The sequence below is a fragment of the Bombus pascuorum genome, chromosome 3, assembly GCF_905332965.1.
Source record: "Bombus pascuorum chromosome 3, iyBomPasc1.1, whole genome shotgun sequence".
Lineage (NCBI taxonomy): Eukaryota > Metazoa > Arthropoda > Insecta > Hymenoptera > Apidae > Bombus > Bombus pascuorum.
In genome coordinates, this window is record NC_083490.1 from 5843685 (window position 1) to 5865113 (window position 21429).

At 39.2% G+C, this 21429-nt stretch overlaps 1 protein-coding gene across 10 annotated transcripts in view; it reads right to left on the reverse strand.

The window, feature by feature from the left end:
* The window catches only part of LOC132905114 (TWiK family of potassium channels protein 18-like), a 369444-nt gene that overhangs the window by 275625 nt on the left and 72390 nt on the right, over positions 1-21429 (reverse strand). For 3 of the 10 annotated variants that reach the window (XM_060956107.1, XM_060956098.1, XM_060956102.1), the window contains exons 1-2: positions 19097-19742; positions 16993-17362 (exon numbers count right to left, since the gene is read on the reverse strand). The exons of 1 other annotated variant lie outside the window; for it this stretch is intronic. The gene's annotated coding sequence lies outside the window, so the exon portion shown is untranslated. Of the gene's footprint in view, positions 1-16992; positions 17363-19096; positions 19743-21429 lie in introns of those variants that run through there. 6 more of the 10 variants (XM_060956106.1, XM_060956105.1, XM_060956104.1 and 3 more) reach the window with 6 other exon arrangements.

Genomic DNA, 21429 nt, shown 5'->3' on the forward strand with positions numbered 1-21429 from the left:
GCTTCACCCCTTGAAAATGGCGCGACGAAGCATATCATCATTGGACGTATCGTTTAATTAGCACTGTTATCGGTAATTTCAATTAACAATTAATTTCATTAATTCAGTCTTTTTTTTGTGTTGCCCCAATTACAGCGAAAAGTGCCGATTTATCCATCACATACTTGCCGAATTGTGTTTTCTTTATTTTTTATTGTATATCTATAGAATATGTTAAAAATTCTTTGTAGTTATTGGCTGTGGAATATGGTACAATGGAAGAGCGATTTTTCATGCAAGAATAAATCGAAATACCAACATTGGAATAACATTTTTACAAGCGGACTTCGCTTTTAGAGAGATAAAGTTTGAAAACCGTTAAAGTAGTATGTTAAATAGTAAAATATCGTAACTGTTAAAAGAGTCGCGCACTTTGTACTTAAAATTAATATGGTAAATTCCGTTTTAATTAGAGCGTTTAATTTTCATGAACACTTATTAGCAGAAAAATATTAGTTGAAAATGCCTTCCGTATTTTTCTTCGCAGAGAGCTCCTCTTTGAAAATGAAATCCCCCGCGTATACCGGATTTTATGTTTTTAATTTTCAAATGTTACAGCGTTGTTCTCTTTGAAGCTTTCTGGGTATTATATTATTATCTTTAACGTATGAACCGTATAATTTTTAAATATCGAAATATATCAACCGTAAAAAATTAAAAGCTGTGCAAAATTCTCGCTTCATCTCTATTAATCTACGAATCCGCAACGAATATCGAACACGTTGAAAACTTTAAGCCGCCAGTGTATTTCTATGCTGGAAGTTGTAAAGCCTGAGTTAATCTTCTTCGCCACAAACATTGTTTATCAAATTAATTTTCAACAACTTGTTTCATCGAATGAACGATATAAAATACACGATTTATCAAGCATTTGTTTCATTTTATTTAGAGTTCCTGTGTGACTTGCTTAGTACGTATTCGATTATCGTGATGTTATAAACGAAATATGTTACATTTGGAAACTTGTTGTCAGACACGCCATAAATATGAGAACGGACAGATTTGCACACCATTCGTATCATACTGTTTTATATTATATATCGTTTATGTCTCTGCCAATTGTCTTGAGAGCTAACCTTGCGGTTATTCTGCATGATTCCTATTCACCAAAATTTGTATCGTTGTGGGTCCGCAACGACGGAGATCCTCTGCCTGCTGGTTTGGAACGGCAAATGTATGCCATATGTAAATGTTATCCGAGGCGTAGGGTAATCTGGAATTTGCTCGTAGTGGTTCAGAGACAAGCGTAGCAAGGTAAGCTCAGGTTTATGCTACGATTGATACTACGCCCTACGTATCCTACTCAAGGTTATACGTCGAAAACTACACGTCGTGATATATCTAATGTAAAACAGCAGGATTCAGTCGTAAACTCCGAGAATTGAGAAAAACACAAACGATATAATACGTATAAATGACTTCTCTGTTCTCGAGTTTATGGCGCGTCTAATAATAAAATTTTCAAATGAGACACATTTCCTATGTAACTATCATTAAAATTGACATATTTGCGACGATGCTTCGAGTTTAAAAAAATCTTCCTTCGGGTTTGCCCTGAAAAGCTCAAGTGAATTGTACGCGAAACGTCGAAACAAAGCGCAACGTATTGAATAACGCGACTGAAGCCTGAAAAATCACGAATATGTCATGATTCGTGTTTAAAATTTAGCGTCCCTCAAAAGTTGAAAAACTAGTGTCCCCAAAAGTTGAAAATCTAGTGTCCCCAAAAATTGAAAATTTAAAATTCGATAAAACTGTCCGTTTCTCAGCTTATAACGCGAGAGCCGTCCAAGAGAAGAATTATAACGTTAACGCGATATTTAATTTGCAATTTTCTTCGGTCGAACGAAATTATCGAATTTTGTCCCTCGTTTCTTTAATTCGTAATGCTGCTTGGTTGAACAATTCAAAACAACCACTTATCCGATTACGTTCACGAGCAAAACACAACGACCTCGTCCCGTCAGGAAGGAACGGTAACTTGGAAGTAATCTAATAATGAAAGACCTGGCTAATTTAGCGGTCGTATTCCTGCTGTTTTCTTTTCAAGACCGAGATGAGGGCAGTGGTCAAAGTACCGACCTGTATGCGCCCAGAAAGGTTAACAATACGTTGCCTCTCCAGCTACGGCACAAAACACAGAGGAATTTCGTACAGCTGGTTGAGGCTGTTCGAGCTAGCTATGTTATTAGCGGCGAGTTGAGAACCACTGAAACGTGGAATCGGAAAAATTGTGTCGAGCGCATTCAGAGAAAACGAGAGAAACAGAGGAAACTCTCTTTGTAGAATTTAGCTTGTGACAAAGGAATGCATTGTGTATAACTGCTTGACATCTGACCTTGACTTGCTACTACCGATTGCTTATCGTTATTATCGCATTATCGACGTTAAGATAAATACTTGCTTTGCTTTTCTTTTCTTCTTTTTTTTTTTTTTTTTTTTTTTTATTGATTTTTAGAATTAAAATTAAGACAGTTATTGTCACGGTCGCATAATAATAATATATATGACTGATTCTGAAAATCCATTTGCTATTTATCATCGCCTCTCATTTTCACACGAAAATTCCATTTTCAACGCGAAATTAATTCGCTTAACCGAATGCATCGTTAAACGAATAGCACATCGACGATAAGATTAATTCGTTACGAACTGTATACCTTTATTTCAACATAACGACAAGCAGAGAAAGAACTTCTTGATTAAACGAAAACTACGTTCTTTAATTATAACTTTCCATAAAGAGTTCTCATTTCCTTCCCAATTGGAAACTAACATTTTAACGATAAGATTCTTTCAACTGTACCAGCTTTTACCTAGCTATTTATCTGAGAACGTACAACTACTCTGTGAGAACTGTAAAAAGATGTTTGCTTAATACTTAAATGCTAATTTCAAATAAGGAAAGATCGCGATGATCCAAGATAAAAGCGATAAATGACAATATAGAAGATCGCTCGTAACTTGCCATTGTTCTCCGTTCTTGATATCTCGCCCCCAAATTCCCCGAATAATATTGCAGCTATGAATTTCTAACTTTATTCGTAGAATGCGTTCCCACGTAGCTGGAAGCTCGATTCGTATACAGCCACGATTTCAATATGCACCGTTGCAATACATTCAAAATATAGTTACGCACATGCAGTACCACGCTGCAAAGGATTCGGTGAAATTGCGGTCAGAAAGTAATCAAGTTGCAGGAATTTATAGAACCATGTTAACATCCGCGTTTTTGAGCAAAAAGTATTCAAAAGAGATACTATATCGAAATTGCCGCTACTAGCGTAACTCAATTGCAAATTCCAGACGCATACAGTATAACATTTTTGTTTGGAAGATACTACTACGCTGGACTGCAGTGGTCAAGATTCCAATATGCTCCGTATATTAAATCAGAAAATTTAAAGGGCGATTCTTGAAGCTGAAATAAAACGAAAATCAAGAATAAAAAGATTGCGTTTTCGGCTTAGTTTTTTAGTTATTGGCAATTAGAAATCGGTCAAAATACTCCTGCACGCGAGCAAACCTCCTTACACGAACGAAAGTGGGTCAGCCTAAGCAGCGGGGTGCGCAGATATCCTGAAATCGAACAATACATGGGCAGCAGCTTAACTCGTACAAGTCGTAGAGAAGAAGATTATGACAATTTGAAGACGTAATTCATTCTATTTTGTAAGAAAAATTGTAGATTAAACATTATACCTGCGTATCGAAAATGGCCTCATGAAATTTTCGATTAGAGAGGATTGATATTTCCTCTAATCCTTTGCCTCCATAAACAATTAACAAATAATAGCACACATAAACAATGTTTACACTAATTTCACACACGGACCGCGATCATTCCGTCCGTGGCTCTCCACAGAATAATCAAATAGGCGTTAGGTATTCTTCAGGTGCTACTAAATGTGACCGAATCTTGTCTTGCACAAATTACATACATTTTTCAGGTAAATTACCGATCAGTGCGTGTTACAATCTTCACGTACATACACGTGAAATGAAAAACGAAGAAACGTATACAAGTAAGAGGACACGGAACGAAATAACGCGTCGAGGGACGTTTAATTCTTGAGAAAGTCGAATTCTTTTAATTCTGATCGAGTCTCCGACATTGATATAAACGTCAATATCGAATCGCATTACTCATGGCCGATAAACGTGACACGACAGTATGCACTTGAGTAACAAATTTAAAGCAAATGCCATACGTACGCGTGCAGGATGATGTAGGCATTTGTTACTGCGTCAGTTCACTTAATCCACCCATCAATCAGTGAATTTTATCTTGTATTAATTCTATGATATAATACCTCAATTTTGTACCTTTTTGATATAGTTACTGCAGCCCGTATTTCACTATACATATTCCGCTATAAATCTCTTAATATGCAAATTCCGTAAACTATAAAGTATAATGTTACAAAATATATCATCGAACACGAGACTATTAATATTTCACGAAAGACGATATAATCTCTAGCAATATTTCAAAAAACATGACTAGCAAGAAACATTAAACCCGCATGTGGCCAAGGATGTGCTACATCCGATATCGTCTTAAAGAACAGAGAGTTCGTGAACAGGACAGGTCTCTGGATAAGGATGTTTTAAATACCAAGATAAAGCGGATGTTCCAACAACGGTACGAGAACTCGCTGTACCGAAGTTGCAGTAAATCGATCAAATCCTTACATACCTATATATATAATCGTTAAATAAATAAATTTCGTACAAGTTGACCGCGTACGTTTACAACTACCTAATAACGCGTTCGTCGATGGCATAATGAAAATTTAGCTGAGATATAATAATAGACGATATGTACATTGAATAGTCGAAACTCTTCTTCTTTCGAGTCAAACGATCTCAAACTACCTCAAAATATTTTTTCCATTTTCTCTACTATTTATGTTATTTGTAGCTTATCGAGATATAATCCAATTAATGACACTATGAAATCTGCTGTCTCTAATTTAAGCTGTCGTGTTCAACGGAACTTGTCAACGATCATCATTAATTCCGTAGTGCAAATGTTGTAAAGACACGCACGCTGCTACACAACCAGGAAGCAACGCGATGTAAATTTCAGGCTTGCGTAGCAATTCAATGTATCGTTAGCTACTTCCTGAATCGTGAAACAACATGGCCGTAAACCACAAGCCTTGAGAGGTAGCCCGTATGACCAACGTAATCTCTAAAATCGATCGTTAAATTAACGCAACGATAGAACGAATATATTATTAATCAGTTAGCTGCTGCGACCTGTTTCAAAAGGGTGTGCCTAAAACGTGTCGCGAAAAGTAAGCGATGACGAGTATACTCGTCAAACGCGGAGTACGTGGAAACAACATCGTCAAACGCCGTCTATCGAAGAAAAACGACGACGAGCCAGATTCATGGGAATGCCAATATTCCAGTATTGTTCACGTAGGTTTAAAATTGCACGCGAAACAATGACAAAGTTGCGAGAGCCCAGTATCGTTCGGACTCGAGAACGTGTTTTACGAATCACAGCTACTACGGTCGTAATCAAACGGTTAATTCACATAGTTGATCATGCAAATAGGATTCTTGCTCGAACCGTAAACAGCGTGTTCCGATGCAAGCTATTAGCGGCGAAACTTCGCTTTAAATCTTTCACCGAAAACTTCGGAATAGTTAACTGTTACAACTTTTCCAGCGGTTGCTCGAGAATTTAATAACAACGCGGGTCTACGTATTTCGATCGTCAACTTGAATATTAAACTTTCTAGATACCTGTGTTATCGATGTTCCAGCGATCATAAACGTAGGATTCTATACGAGGAAAAGTGGTCGATACTTTGGAAATTGTACACGTTCGTCGTCATTGATTCGTAGAGTTTGATAAAATTAATCGGAATTGAAAGTTTCACGAACAAACAACTAGCGAGGCCGTATGTGAGAAAGGCGGCAAAAATATTTGACTGCAAGTAATTGCGCGATTTAAGGGACGAAGCTTCAAAGAAATACGAGACAGAGGGCAACGAATGTGACACGCGCACAGCGAACAGGGTAACTACACGCGCGTTTGCATAAAACTTTTTATTTACTTTCTCACGTTTCAGAACGGGTTACGACGTACACTTTCCGCGCTGTGGGGAACGCATTTTTGGACGCGCGCGTACACTTAAAGCACTTCCTTGTCGTGTTTCAAAGGATCCACTTCCTCCTATGAAACTTAAAATGCGTTTCTTCTCAAGTATTCAAAAACCCATGCATAAAGGCAGCCTTTAATTGCTCAAGCACGTTTCCACGGTTATTTAAGCTTTAACTTCGAAACAAGATTCCAAGTGTGTACTTATTATAAAATGAAAAAAGGAACAAAATTGAAAAAGAAAAAGAAAGAGAGAGAAAGAGAGAACAAAGGAGATTCCATCGTTGCGCGATCGATATGCCTAAGCACTTAACGTAATGGCTAACGATAAAAGATAATACCTGGAGATCGTTCCCTTTGACTCGTGAAAATCGATGGTACGTACGGCCAATCACGGGTAAAAATATATCTTACAAGCAATTAGCTTGGTCCAGCGTGAAAAGCGGCGCAAACAATTACTTTTAACGAATCGTCGGCAATTCTCGGTGGGGGCAATTACTTTTATCCAGCGGGAACAATAGCAGCGTGATCAGCGATCAGCAGCGTTAGGTGCGGGTGATTGGCGCGACAACGCGCACGATATGACGCGGAATCGCGCGCGCCTTGCCAATATAAACCGATGGTAGGCGTCACGTAGATTCGTGTGCGGTTGCACGTGCATTACGGCGGCTCGTTACCAGCCGGTGTATCTAACCCAGTTGTCAATTCGTATAGCTTGTTTCGCACTCATTCGACGTATTGCGTCGCGGTGAAACGCGGCCAGAATACAAATAAAGTTTGGAGACCCCGCGAGCGAGCAACGGCAGCCATTCCAAGTCAAACAGGAACCCCGGCAGCTTTAATAATATTCCTCGAGGACGAACCGTATCGCTGTGTGACGCGGATAAATAAATAAAAGTTTTCTGGGCGCCTGGGGACTTTGGACGAGAGAGAGAGAGAGAAGTAGGCGAAACCAAGCGAAGTCTGCAATTTTGCGAAAATTTCGCGGACGAATCTCGCGAGCGTTTAAAGGAGCGCTCGTCGATCGGGCCATTGCTTTCAAACTTTCCGTTTCATCGACATTACGAATGAACGTTAAGGAAAATATTCCCGCTACGACTGGATTGAATGCGGCCTATTTCAAACGTTTCCACGCAAAATTCATCGACGAAAACGTCCTATCGCTCGCATCTCCACCACTCCATATAAAATCGTTATCGGTTCCCAACGATTTTTTCCCCTTTCTGTCGTGTTTTATTATCCTCGTCGATCACAGCGAATGGCACTTACACCATCGCGTCTCTATTCTATCGGACTTTATGCCATCGCGATTACGCAATGGGATTTATTACGTGTACGATGTTACGCTCGCATAATCTTCCGAACTAGACTGAAAAGTAGTTTCGAGCCTTTTTCTTCAGTTTAGTTAGTTAAATAATCCTATTGACGACTAGTCTAACCTCGAAACGTGTCTAAATTAACACATCTTTGAACTCGAGCACCGCGCAGTAAGTTTACCAGGTTGAGGCCAAGTTGGTAGTCGTCGGACCACAAATTTAGTTAAGTGCTCGAACGACATCTTGCTGCAAAAAGTTCGAAAGTGAGACCAGCTAACGGACTTCATTGTTGAACTTTCTCCAGCGATGCGTCTTATTGTTTTACAACCAAACAGAAGCGTTACACGTACCTCGAATGGCAATTAACCTTTGTTCGAGTAGCTGGAATTAAAGACAGAAATACTCGGCGGTAAAGCGACGCGAATCGATCGACTGAACCGCATCAGAGCACCATTGTATATGTATGAATAATGTAAATGAAATGACTTGCGTATGAAAAAATGGAATTTAAAGTATCTCGTTTAAAAAAGGATAACGTAAAAATTGTAGATACGTCGTATTTGCTAACGACATGGACAAACAAATGATGTCAATAATATAGTCTGCAAAGCTAGGTATCTATCGGTCGAACAAAATGTTTGCGAACGTTCGTTAATGGCAATTTACTTCGATAGAAACAGGAAACACGCGATGGACAGCAAATAATCGCGAACGTTTACGAGCGTTCGAGTAATGCCGATACATTAAAGAAAATGGTCGCTTGCGTTTGTGCGCGTTCGGTAAAGACAAATGACTCTATATTGTCTTCCACATCGACGAATACCGGCGAAGGCTTACGCCCTTGTTTTCGACATATTTCAAAGCAAAATGTTTGCAAACGTTCGCGAGCATATTAATCGATTGCTCGCCTGGACGTACTATAGTCCTATTATTTTGAACACTTAAAATATTAATATACGCGGTAGAATGATTGAAAGCGATTTGTTTGCCGGAACTGTGTGCTTGCTTACTCGCTACCACGACAAATTTTACTAGCGACATTCTCACCGGAACCGCAAGGAAAAACTTGTCCTGGAGAACGTAAAAGCACGCAAGGCTACGAACGTAAGAATCGGATAAAGATTGGATTAGACGTTATCCCCGTGAGATATCATTTGACCAACGTGCAAACAAAGCGCTGGCTTCTCCTTCCAAACGTCAAGGAGCAATTATTTGCGAGAACTTTGGAAAAATTGCGTGTTTGCACTTTTTTAATTAAATTTCCCGTCGGATGGACGGTCCGCGACCGCGTCGCGACCACGCGGTGGACTTGAGAACTTTCAGGAATTTAATTGAAGTCCAGGCATCCTGGCCAACGGGCCGCCCCTTTGCCGACTAGAAAGAGTATTTCCTGGCAAATTTGCGGAAAATTTGCCGCAGCTCAGCCCCCGCTAGAGAACAACCCCTGACCTAGCAATACGTTCGCCCGAAAAGTCTCCAAGTATTTAGCCTGCACGCTGACGCACGATGTCAAGCACCGTACGAGCGAAAATATGTAACGAAACCAGCCCCAAACATTTCGACGCGTAATTTGAAAAACCAACGGAAGACCAGAGCTCATCGTGAAAACTTGAAATTGTTACGAGACAAAGACAATTGTTACGAAACCATTCGCGGCGATCGAACTCGATTCGGGGTGAAGCGCAATATTGCGAAATGACCGATACTTCGCCGATAATTTGCCTCGCCGTTTACGTCGTAACCGAATATGGTGTCTGTATAAAAAGGGGTTTGAAACGATAGATGTGCGAGCACAGGAAAAGCTGACCTTAAACCGTGAAAGTGCACGAGATAAACATAATTAAAAATATACTTGACAAAACGAGAAACTGTGTTACGTTTACGAAAATTTATGCACGGAGGACAATGCTAAACTGTTTCACCTGTTGAACATTAATACGTTACGTGTCTCACTTTTTGCGGTCTCTTATTTCAATGGTAACCGTATCATGTAATTTTACGATACTCCGTCCCTTTGAATTCGGCGATTTAATTTACATCTCATTAACGAATGGATTTATATTTCATAAAAAAATAATTCTCCCGTAAGCTAGGTTTCAGAATATAGAATTTTTATTTGTCATATTTGTAGAAGAAATGAATAATCATCGAAACTGAAGTACACGACGAGACACGCGATACACAGTTTGAAAAGATCAAAGAAAGCGAACGTCGCTTTTTCCGAGGCACGAAAGGATGAAGAATCATCGGTGCCTAGAGGTTCCTTTGCTGGTGACAAACTAGGGACGAAGCACGTGAGAACGCGAATCGTACATCGTTTGGTCGAGTGCCACTGGTAGGCATCTTCGTGAAAGGAAGCCGAAAACGCGGCAAAAGAAAAAGAAAACGAAACGACGACGCGAAGAAGCAAAACCATGCGCCTCTATAGAACAGCGACGAAAGTCAAGAGGTTAAGCGCCTTACGAGATCCAAGGAATACGGGGGGCTTCGTGGGGAAAGTGCTTTTTATGTCGACGTGTCTGGCGTACGAGCCGCGCGAAAATGTGCCATTGATTTTTATCGGTGAAAAATAGGCTTTCGCGATCGGTTATGAAGAGAGAAAAGGAATGTGGTAACAGGTAAGCAGGTGCATGGTGTGGCACAGAAATTGAGGAAACGTCGGCGTGGAAAAGAGAGAAGTTTGCCTTTCTTCCTCTACTTCCGCCTCCTCCGCTCCTCTTCCTGTGTCTCGCGTCGAAGCGCCAGTAACATACAGGAAAGCGTACGAACACCGGACGAATTTTTAGCAGTTTCGATTTCCGATGAAAAATGAATTTTTAATAGGAAACTTCGTTCTTTTCAAGAGAAACATTCCGTGCACCTGCTGCTCCTCTTTCCTCCCGTGTCCGCAACTCCAGGTCACTGCGCATTATTCAGAAGTATATTTCGTATGTCCACGGTGTCCGGATCTAACGAAAATCCATTTACGAGCCAGCTAAATGTTTTTATTCGCAACCATGTTGCGGATGAAGTACGTAAATCGACGACGATATCAATTACGAATCTCGATACAAACGATACAGATACGGTATCAATTACGAATCTATATGTGTACAAGTTACAGCTGTAGACTATATATAGCGAGACCATAAGTTGAAACATTAAACGACGATGCCGATTGATCTAGTTGCACTCAGGGCTGACGCATCCCGTGACTAAAGTTGCCGAGCGACTCTTTACCGCCGATCTGCGTACGAATTGAAAGACAGAAATACGTAGTTGACATGGAACGGAATATCTGAACGAAACCAAGCTCCGTGTCTTCCTTAAAATATCTCGACTTACGTGTTTCGGTCATCAAACGTGTAAACTTTAATGCCTGGCCGATTTTACGACCTCGCTATGTCGCTTTCAACTGCTACACGAAACAGGAGAATTATAAATATTATAGCGATAGCGGACTGTCATTGTCAGACACGTTCTTTTCCAAAAAATCGAGAAGTATCAATCGACTCGAGCACGCGTCTTACGCAGTGAACGCATTTAAAAAAGTACGAAACACTATTTATAGTGGTGTACGCGCGATTTAGGCAGCGAATGCGTAAAAAACGAGTCGTGCGAAAATATTCGAAGAAACGCAAACCAATTAAGAAATCACGCCATCGGTTCGCCGTATTCGAATTTCGTTCGTGTTTTCAACGTGACACTTTTACTCGAAAAATCTTATTTCGGCTAACGGTGCTCGATTTGAGGGAAAAAACGACCGTGTTTCACTGGCTTGTCGCGCAGCTGGCTACATGGCCGTGTGTTGAACGCGTGGAGAAGCACGCACGCCATGGTAAAAGTTACATGGCCAAAAAGTTCGATTAAAAAACAGATATACAGATTGCGGAATCGAATTAACCGGCGTTTCCACGCGACCCGTTTCTCTCCCGTGCATTTTTTTCCATTTGGCGATCTTTGTTTTTTACAGCGGCCTCCGCTCGGCCAACGTTCAACGCGAGAAGCATGCGCGGCACAACGTGATCGGAATGTTCATTGGTAATTCAGAGTGGCCGAGCTATCGAGCCCCGAAGGCGTCGAGCCGGGATGAAGATAGCAGAAGTCGAACGGAAACTCGTCGTAGAGATCGCTTCGAGATCGACTTGGGTGAAACGAAGCAAGGTGAAGAGCATGCCCCAACAAGGAATGGAAAATAAGTGGATCGATCGGACGAAGAAAGACCAGATCCGTGGATGGATTGCGAGCAAGTATCGAGGATTAGGAAACGACGATTGCTATCCGGAAAGAGACGATGCACGAAGATAAAGAAAATGAAATGAAAATAAGAAACGAGGAGGACGCTACGAGCTACGTTTCCCAGTGAAACGAAGAATAATAATTCGCTAATCAACTGGAAAGAAAAGAAGATTGGTCCAACATTTTAAACATCGAACCTTCGGCTACGAAACGTTACAGAAGCGCGGATACGTTTCCCAGTTTAAACTTTAGATCCAAAGATTTTTACGAGCGGCTGTTCTTGCTTAAAATGCTTGGTGCGGAAGCTGTAAAGGTTAACCATAAAAGCTAGGTGTATTATCGTATTTATTGCGTGCTGTGTGTATACCATTTTATAGAAACAGTACACGTATACAAGTTCTTTCCTGAAAGAGATGATCTCCCAGCTACTGTTTACAAACGTGTATCGAATTTGATAGACATCGTTTCGAGCATTCGAATGGCGTAATAATTTTCCAACGACGTTACAATAAGCGTTGTATTTTTCGAACGAAGCGAGGGAACGTGGCTGGTAGTCCGCTAATTATGTACGTCGTAAATCGAGTTGGTACGAAGATGATAAAAGGGATGCGAGGAATCGAAGACAGACAAAGAAAAGAAACTAGATCCGACCAACGCGGGAACGCTTTCGCCTGTCAAAACCTGGTCGAGGCTTTGGAACCGAGGACTCGGAACGCTTGGCACTTTATATTAAAATCCTTCCTCCCGTGTCAACCCGATATCCCAGGTCCTCGTATTTCCTCTCCGTTATTCTCCAACGTACCCACCAACATTTACCGCACGGATTCTACCTTTCTATACCTACCTATAGCTGCTATGTATTTGACCGAACAAAAGTGACGTCTAACGCGCACGATCGATCAGATAGACAGCAATGAAGCGATACGCCAATCATTCCGTGATCTTGCGTATTATTTTCCACTAAGATGACCCGCCTTAGTTCCCCTCTGTCTCTTATTTATCTACAATCTTAGAGAGTCTCGTGTTATTCGAATATTTCGCTTTTATATTTCCCCCTCCATGCCTTCTTCTATTTCCTTGACTAACATTTAATCTTCATTGGATGCACATTTTTTAGAGTTCGATAAGCATCAAAGTTTAGTAGAAAAGAAGTTTTTACCAGTTCATTTCGTTTTGTTATTTATTTTAAAGGGTTTAAATGGATCTTTGATCTGGCACAAATATTGATCGTATTACACGTGTTCGCGTCGACGCGCAATTTCTCATTAAAAGCCTAACGAAGTAATGCCGTTATACGTGCAACGAACATGACAAAGTATGTCCGCTGATCCTTATTAACGTTTCCTACGTGAAAATAATCTTGCGAAATAAACGTGAAAAAAAGACTAGATTTATCGAGCGAACGTGAAAAGTCCAGGGGAGGGTATAACGCGATATCAGAAATCGCGAGAGGATCAGAGATCGAAACAGATAAACAACTCGAGGCTCGTTGTCAATGAACCTCGCTATATCCGAAAAGCTGAAATCCGAACAGCGGAGCGATCGGTCGAGATGCTTACCGGCGCTATCCTTCGCAGAATGGAAACGGCAGGGAAATTCAAAAGAGCGTGTTTGTCGTCCACTCGGCGAACCCTCCTGAAAATTGGCCTGCTGTCACTCGAAAATTTCAGTCCTGGTCAGCGTGGGACATTCGCAAAACACTGAGTGAAATTAAATCAAGTCCTATTTGTCGCTGTTTGTTCCGTTAAAAGCCACAAAACGACTATCGGTATATATAGTTTCTACAACACGCGAACATAAAGTAACAAGTACGTACACCCCCGTCCATAAATCACAGGACAGTTGGCAACTTTTAATACAAGTTTTAACAATAGAATAGGTAACAAAAGCTTCGGTCGTAGCGTAAAATAGTTTTCTTGTGATATATATGGTTACTAAGGATCAAGTTGATCTTGTAATTTTAACATCCATTTGCATTTATCCTAAGTGTAGCAAGTGTTCTGTGGTTTATATTATACATACACAGTAGAGTATGTCTAATAATAATATGTCAATAATATTGATTTAATAATCGTACTTTTATGATTCTGTATGAAAACGGAATATCGTAATGAAATTATTGCAGCTAGCACCATATGTGAAATGAAGAAGGAAATGTTTTACTCTTGCGTTTTATCGTTAATCATGCCCAATAGTCAATTATCTTTCTGCGTTAAGTAATTTTACGTAATTTATAGCCTGATAAAAGTTGAAAATCATAGTCATGTTAAATATTTCATTTCAAAAAATTTGCGAGAAACGCCGATGACAGGTGCAACTTTGATAACTATCGATAGATAATACCAATAGCTCTGCATATATTGATAAATAATTACATAAATACGTGAGCGCGGTACAATTGGCATAATTTTATTAAAAATGCCCATATCTTCGACAACGGTATTACATCAATGACGCAGAGCTATCGAATTGGATTATTTTCGCCGAGAAAGTGTGACGAGAAGCGCAATGTTCAGAAACTTTGAATGGCCCTTGAAAGCATCTTATGCAGCGAGTATCAGGAAATGGAACGTGAAAATGAATACTGGCTGCGTCTCCATAGTACAACTTCTTTGCCATATCTCATGCGAATGTTTTATCTCGCCAAAGAACTTCTCCGAAACTCAAGTATACGAAAATGAAATACTCCAAACTCTTTGTAACTCTTTTATTATGCGCAAAAATATATACGAAAATACGTTGTACCTGTAGTTTATTGCATTTCAAAACGTAGTTGCGTACAACTGATAAAGCTGGAACGCCAGTACTCCAAGCTATACGATATATTATACATAATAGCCGTGTATTCTTTCACGTAGGTATAGCACGACGATTAATACGCGAGTAAGAATTTTCAACGATCTAAATTTCCATAACATCTATTTTTTAGCCTGATGAAAATTTCTTTAATTTCCAGGATAAGGGAAATGCAAATAAAACAAGTATAATTGGGATTGCTCGTAGAGCAATCGTATATCACGCGTATTCAGCTCTGTCTTTAACAATCGCCTAGTCTCCGGAAACAGAAGACTAGCTTGAAGTATATCCGTTGGACATATTCCAGTGCACGGTTGCAGTAGCTTTAGGGTCGAAATACCGCGACGGTTGCATGGTTGGTATTGGTATTACCGATATTAGCATTGCCAGTAACTCTTTCGAAATAGTCTTGGCACGTTCTGTACTACGGCTTCTCTATGCTTCATTTCCTACACCTTGCCCGAATCACGCTTCGAAGTTTCGCATATCCGTGCTTATATTCGCGCCACTTTTAACGTTCCTTATCATTTATCTTGCTTCATAGTTTCTGATTGTATTATTCGTATACTCCCCGAAACGAATTATAATCACGAAGAATTCATCTGTACGCGTCGTTCGTGTGATTCTTTAAACTCGTAGATTTATCCTATTTATCGTAAAAACTTCATTTATCTAGCTACATTATATTATTTATCGCTTATTATTTTTATCTATTTACGACAGTTTTGTTTATTATACTCGATGAATGTTTGATTCATTTGTCTATACTTGGAAATATAAATAAGTAAATAGTAAATAGTAAATATAATAGTAATAGTAAATAGTAAATATAATAATATAATAGTAATATAAATAGTAAAGCTACTGCAGCCGAAAAATAATATTTTGTAGCGTGCGTCTGATAAAAAGTCCGCAATCGTAGGTAGCTTACTCGACGACCATATTCGAGTAAAAGCTTAATAATTATCCGCGCTGTGTGTTTACCTATTTCTCTTTTATTCAGTATCTACGCATTTACAGGCGCACTTATGAAATGCAACTAATTAAGATCACATTAACCCGGTTTTAAAGAACTCTTTCCATTAAAGGGGCACTGACAAACCGAGGAACTAGCACCAGATAAGTAACGTATTTAATTTTTCCAAAAGTTTCTAAAAAAGAAAAAAAAAACGGAGAAAAATTCGGTTTCGCGACGCTCTACGTAAAATGGATTTTATTTCTCTCCGGGGACATGAATATTTCACACATTCGATCTCAATGAAAATCGTCTTGGAGGCACGTCAAAAATGCAGCTCGCGCCGGGCGCAAATGTATTTGGTCAAAACACGATAAATTTTTCTCTATCCTTTTCCCTTTTTTTTTCTTCTCTTTTTTCAAAAACCTCGTTTCAACGTTTCAACGAAAAGCATGTCGTGCACCAGAAGGTTTTGCATTTTTATACATTTTACGTCGATCAAGCTGTCTTCTTTTTGAACCCGCTTCACTATGCTATATATCGATTGAAATACGCATAGATATCGTCGAAGCTTGATTTTACGCTTCATGGAGTTCCTGTTACATTAACTTTTAACGTTTTCCCCGTTTGCGTACACAACAGATACGCAATTAGCAATGAAGATAAAAATCTCTCGTACAAGAGAAGATCGATGCATAAAGAAAAATTCTATTACTCGTTGTGTTCATATTTCGTATGCTACTGCGTGTGCTTATACCTTGAAGAAGATCATTTCGTTGCCAACAAGATAGAAGAATTCGTCAGTGATATATTTTTCGGTATATGAAAATCAAGAAAGTAGTCAATAAATTTCAATTCGTCGTTATTTCGAAATAAATGACAATAAATGAAATAACGAACAAGATATCGAACTAGTAAATCATGATAAAACTTGCTCAAAAAGTTTCCCCTCGATATATATATACATATCTTGTTCGTTATTTTATTTATTGCCATTTATTTCGAAATAACGACGAATTGAAATTTATTGACTATCTCTTTCATTTCCATATACTGAAAAATATATCACTGACGAATTCTTACATCTTGTTTTGCAACAAAATGCTCTTTTATATTTTATACTATATATAGTGTAAAATTAAACGTGACTGTAAGTTCGTAGCAACAAATCTTCCTAAAATAATGCGTACTAAATTTTATTATCTCATTAAAGAAGGTATAAAAGAACCGTAGCAAAATATGTATCAACCAAAGTCCTTTGATGTACAGAGATTGAAGTTGGAATATTCAGTCGAGTAATACGCTATGAGTTCAAGCAACTTCGATATAACCAAGAGTCTCTTAATATCATAAAACGGAATATCATAACTTTGTTATATCCCTTCGGTTTTCCAATTATACTTAATCTTATACTAAAACTGCTCGGTAATTAGCGTGCGAAAAAAAAAGATTCAGTATGAAAAAATATTAAAAGTGGTGGCTTTTATACGCGTCTCTATCGGTATCAATCTCTATCATATTAAAAACAAGCATATAATCTATAAACTTACCAACTCTGGAGCGACGAGTATTCAATCCGTCGAAATCACCAATGGGTGAATGGTTCACTAATTCGTAGATGAGTTTCTCCCGTGATAATCTAATTTCTTCAACGAAACACAAACATGTTTCGTTGTAATCCAGTTACCGGCGTACAAATTCATCGAAGGCAGTCGATGTTTCGCAAACTTGTTGTTTACACTTCGTTACACGACATTACACTGATACACCAACTGATTAGCGATGTTTATTTAAATTGCATTGTCCGTGTGTATTGCTACAGCTACGCCGTGCCGCTTTGTGGAACGTTTACACAAAAACGTGGTCAAGGACGTCACTAATTGAGAATAAATACAACCAATGCGTAAATGCAACTCGAAGCTTAAATTCAGAATACGAACATAAATGGAAAGATCGCTATACGCGTTGCTCTATTTTATTTCTCAATTACAGCCAATCATGCGCGAAATATGCTCTTATTCGAAAGGAAGACGGAATAAATTCATGAAGAAAAAAGAAGGATGGTTGACGAAAAATGGAAACGAGGTCATTTAACGCGCGAATTTAAATGAATTTTCTTTTATTCTTCTACGTCCCGGATATAAATGCCGCGACACTGTCCGCGTTTCTACAGGCTCGAGCTCATTTCTTGCGACATTTCAAAGTGTTCTAACGCTTGGAAGCAGACCAGTTACGTGGCTCCATTTTAATCGAGATCCCTGCAGCAGTTAAAGTCGAACGAATCCAGCTGAATATCTACGAAACGGTTTGCTAAATTGCCAATCTTCCTAGTGCAAATCGGAACGAACGCGTATTAAACGATACCATTCGATACGATGTCAACCCTTTTAATTAATTTTCAAACACGATATTTTCAAATTTAGAATCAAAGCGCGCGGTACAAAGCGTACAAACCATCATTCTTGAATCTAATTACAAATTGTGCCGCTCCATTTGACTTTACATGAGACAACGAACGAGATTCGTTGCTGTAATTGAAGAGTGCTTTATAAATCCATTCTAGAGCAGCAATGCTAATTAACTATCTTAATTATAAATTACTGGTCCACTTCGAAGAATCTGATCTCTTAATTTTTGAAATTTGGAAACATTTCCATCTGTCTATTAAGATCTAGAAAGAGATTCTACGCTTTTAATTAAGCTAAGCTATGAGCTTTTATTCGAATAAAACATATTTTCATTGCTAAAAATAGAAATTTCCAATCAATGACTAATGACTTTTCTGTTAATTGGAAATAACGAAATAGCGTGTAAAATTGAAAGCACAGTATTCTTTTCCAAGCTTAATAATAAATCGAAATAATAAATTTATCCCGAAATCGCATGTGTTTAAATTCGTTTTCCTTCGTGTTTATCACGATCTTCCTCGATTTTCCGACGGTACTTCCTTGTTGCAGCGTCCTATCGATCGCAAAACCCGATCTTTTGTAAATATCAAGGAGATCGGTTTACTCGAAAGCAAGATGAAGCGACGTTTTATAAAATACCTACGTGTTAGCGGTGGTCGGTTTCATTCGCGAAGAAGCAAAAGAACGATGGTCCGCGGAAGTCTAAAACATTTCATCTGTCGTCATGAATATTCATCTGTATTACATTATCATTGTTTATACGGAACACATCGCGAACAAAGAATTTCCTTGCTTGAGAATTTTAATTCCAAAGCATTTGGAATGAAACATTTATAGCTACATCGCGAAACGAAACACGTAACACAAAACACGACGTATGAAACGAATGAATTTGGGAGGATAATGTTAAATTACTCGAGAAATACATGCAAATAATTATATTACAAGAGAAATTACGAGAAAAACTTCAAATGATCTCGCGTATCAATTTGGTCATTGAGGTTACGTTTGAGTGGATTTTGAGATTAATTGCAGAACGTACGATACCGTTTCACGAAAAAATAATTCGAAATATTAATAATGGAATTGCGATACGCGTACAAAAACTAACGAAGAAAGATTAATTAAAATGAACTTGCATATGCGGCGTTTGAAACACGGTGTCTGGCTTTGTACGTCGTGCTATACGTCGAGTTGAATTACTGTGAAACCGCTCGGTCGACTTGTTACATGCAATGGTATTAACTTCAATTGGATTGTTTCCAGATTCAGGATTCTTCTTTTCGAGAAAGTACTTGTCGCAAAACACAGAGGGACGCGCATTCAAATCTAACACGAACAATTCATATACATGTAACTTCACACTGAACACGTGATCTTCAAAGTACTCAGGTCGATCGCTCGCAACTAACCTAACCTTTCACAATGCCCAACGAAATCGCGGCATTTCCTGTATTTGAAAAAATCACATTGCGCGAGCACGCCAATATTCTCGTCCTTCGTACGCACTTATCTTACTGTTTCGTATCATCCATTCGATCGATAATACGTCGAAATTCATTCAAAATCACTATATGATATATAACTCAAAGATGCCGATCCTTGCACCTTCCTTATCGAGATACGCTGCCTAACACTATAACCTCAAACTCTGATATCGTTTCGAACACTTTTCACGTTCGAATTGTCCTCTCACCTCTGAACGATGCACTTTTCTTTGACACGATGATAATGGTTCTTGCGTCGACGATCAAGAATCGATTTTACGAGTATTATTATTTTCAAAGACGATCGATCGAGCAGGGTAACACGCGACACACGTTAAAACTGAACCGCGAACACACGTATTCACGACAATCATGCGCATCGGGCGCAGAACGACGAATGAACGAAAGCGCTGCAACCGAAACTTCGCGAGCCCCACCGCCCTTTCAGCGCTTGCGAGTTACCCGCGAATCCGGACGATCGCTGCCGGACGTCGCCGAACGTGCACGAAGATCGATGGGCGGATAGACGGGGTTCACGGTGTCGCCACAACATAATTAATCGGTGGAAATATAATTCTCGATCGTGGCTTTACGCCACTACTTCTGTTTTATTAATTGTACTTGCTGCGGACGTGCTTACAAAAGAATCCCACGATGCGACGTTGATCCCCTGATTACTTTCCTACCATTTCGCAATGGCGTTAATAAAACTTTTTTCTTTAGTCTTTTATACTATGCATCCTTTTCTCTTTTTGAATAACGAGCGGGCTACGTCACGTTTGAACATTGTTTTACAGTATCGACAAAAACTGCTTCTACGTTCTACTATCGAAAGAAAAGCAAAATCTCATAATCGATGAATACTTTCACACGGCCTCGGTCGAATGCAATTTGTTGTTAAGTTTATCGACTGCTAAGGAAATTCGTAATGAATAAAAATACAAATACCAAATGCAGCTAAACGAATCGTTCCATCTAACTGCTTCTATTTCTACTTGAACATTACTACAAATATTCCGCGCTTCTTTGCGAATTTTGATCCTATCGTGTAAACTGCGAGAAATGTATTCTACAAAGTCTCAGAAGGTGACAGAAATCCGTGAATCGATAAAACAGAACAATGAGTCCACCGTTTACCTGTCCACTAGAGTCTGTGGGTGTCGAAAGCTCGAATTCTCGACGCAGAGAAGTCCGGTAACCAATTTACGGGCGCGATAGCCAATGGCTAGCGAACGGTATTTTTCGCTGGGCGAAAAAGAAAAAAAAAGGGGGGGGGAACTTGAAAGAGACGAAAGGCAGAGGCAAAAAAGGTGGTTTCCTACCTCCGAATCAAGTACCGAATCTGGCCGTGCAGACAAACGATTTCACCGTGCGTAAAATTCATTGTCGCTCGCTGTGCCAATGACCGTCCAGCTTAACCATCATCGATGCCGATGCTGAAGTTCAATGAAACGGCAGCCGTATCTGTCCGAACTTTGTCGTAAATTTTAACCTAATAGCACGCTTGCGCGCGTAAATGAAAGCCGAAACGCTGATGCGATCCCCGCCAGTTGAAAATGTAAAAAGCGGACCTGATAACAGAGGGAATATGGAGGCCAATGCGAATTACTCGTTCTTCTTGCACTTTCAAAGTACTTTTCGTAACGAGTATCATTCTATTTTTATCGAAATGGACGGAGGAAGAGTGCTATAGATACGATGCAAGGTATTCCGAGAACGTATGATGTAAAATTTATGAATTTCCGATAACCGAAAATAATTAATATGAAAATCGTAGTAGTGCACTTCAGCGTTGAAACTCGTGAAATACCTGTGCGACAAAGTGGCAGAATATTGTGAGAAATGACAATGTTCCTTTAATACGGAACATTCCAACATATTTCTATGCACTTAATAACGCAACAACATATGTGTGCAATTAAGTATATACGGAAGTAGGTGTTGACATTATAAGAATAGAATAAATTGATCCGTATATTCATACGCGTACATATACGTTCGCATGTGTACATGAGTAACAATGTTTCCGCAAACAACGTACAATTACATATGTTGACAATTTAAATATATATATATATATATATATATATAT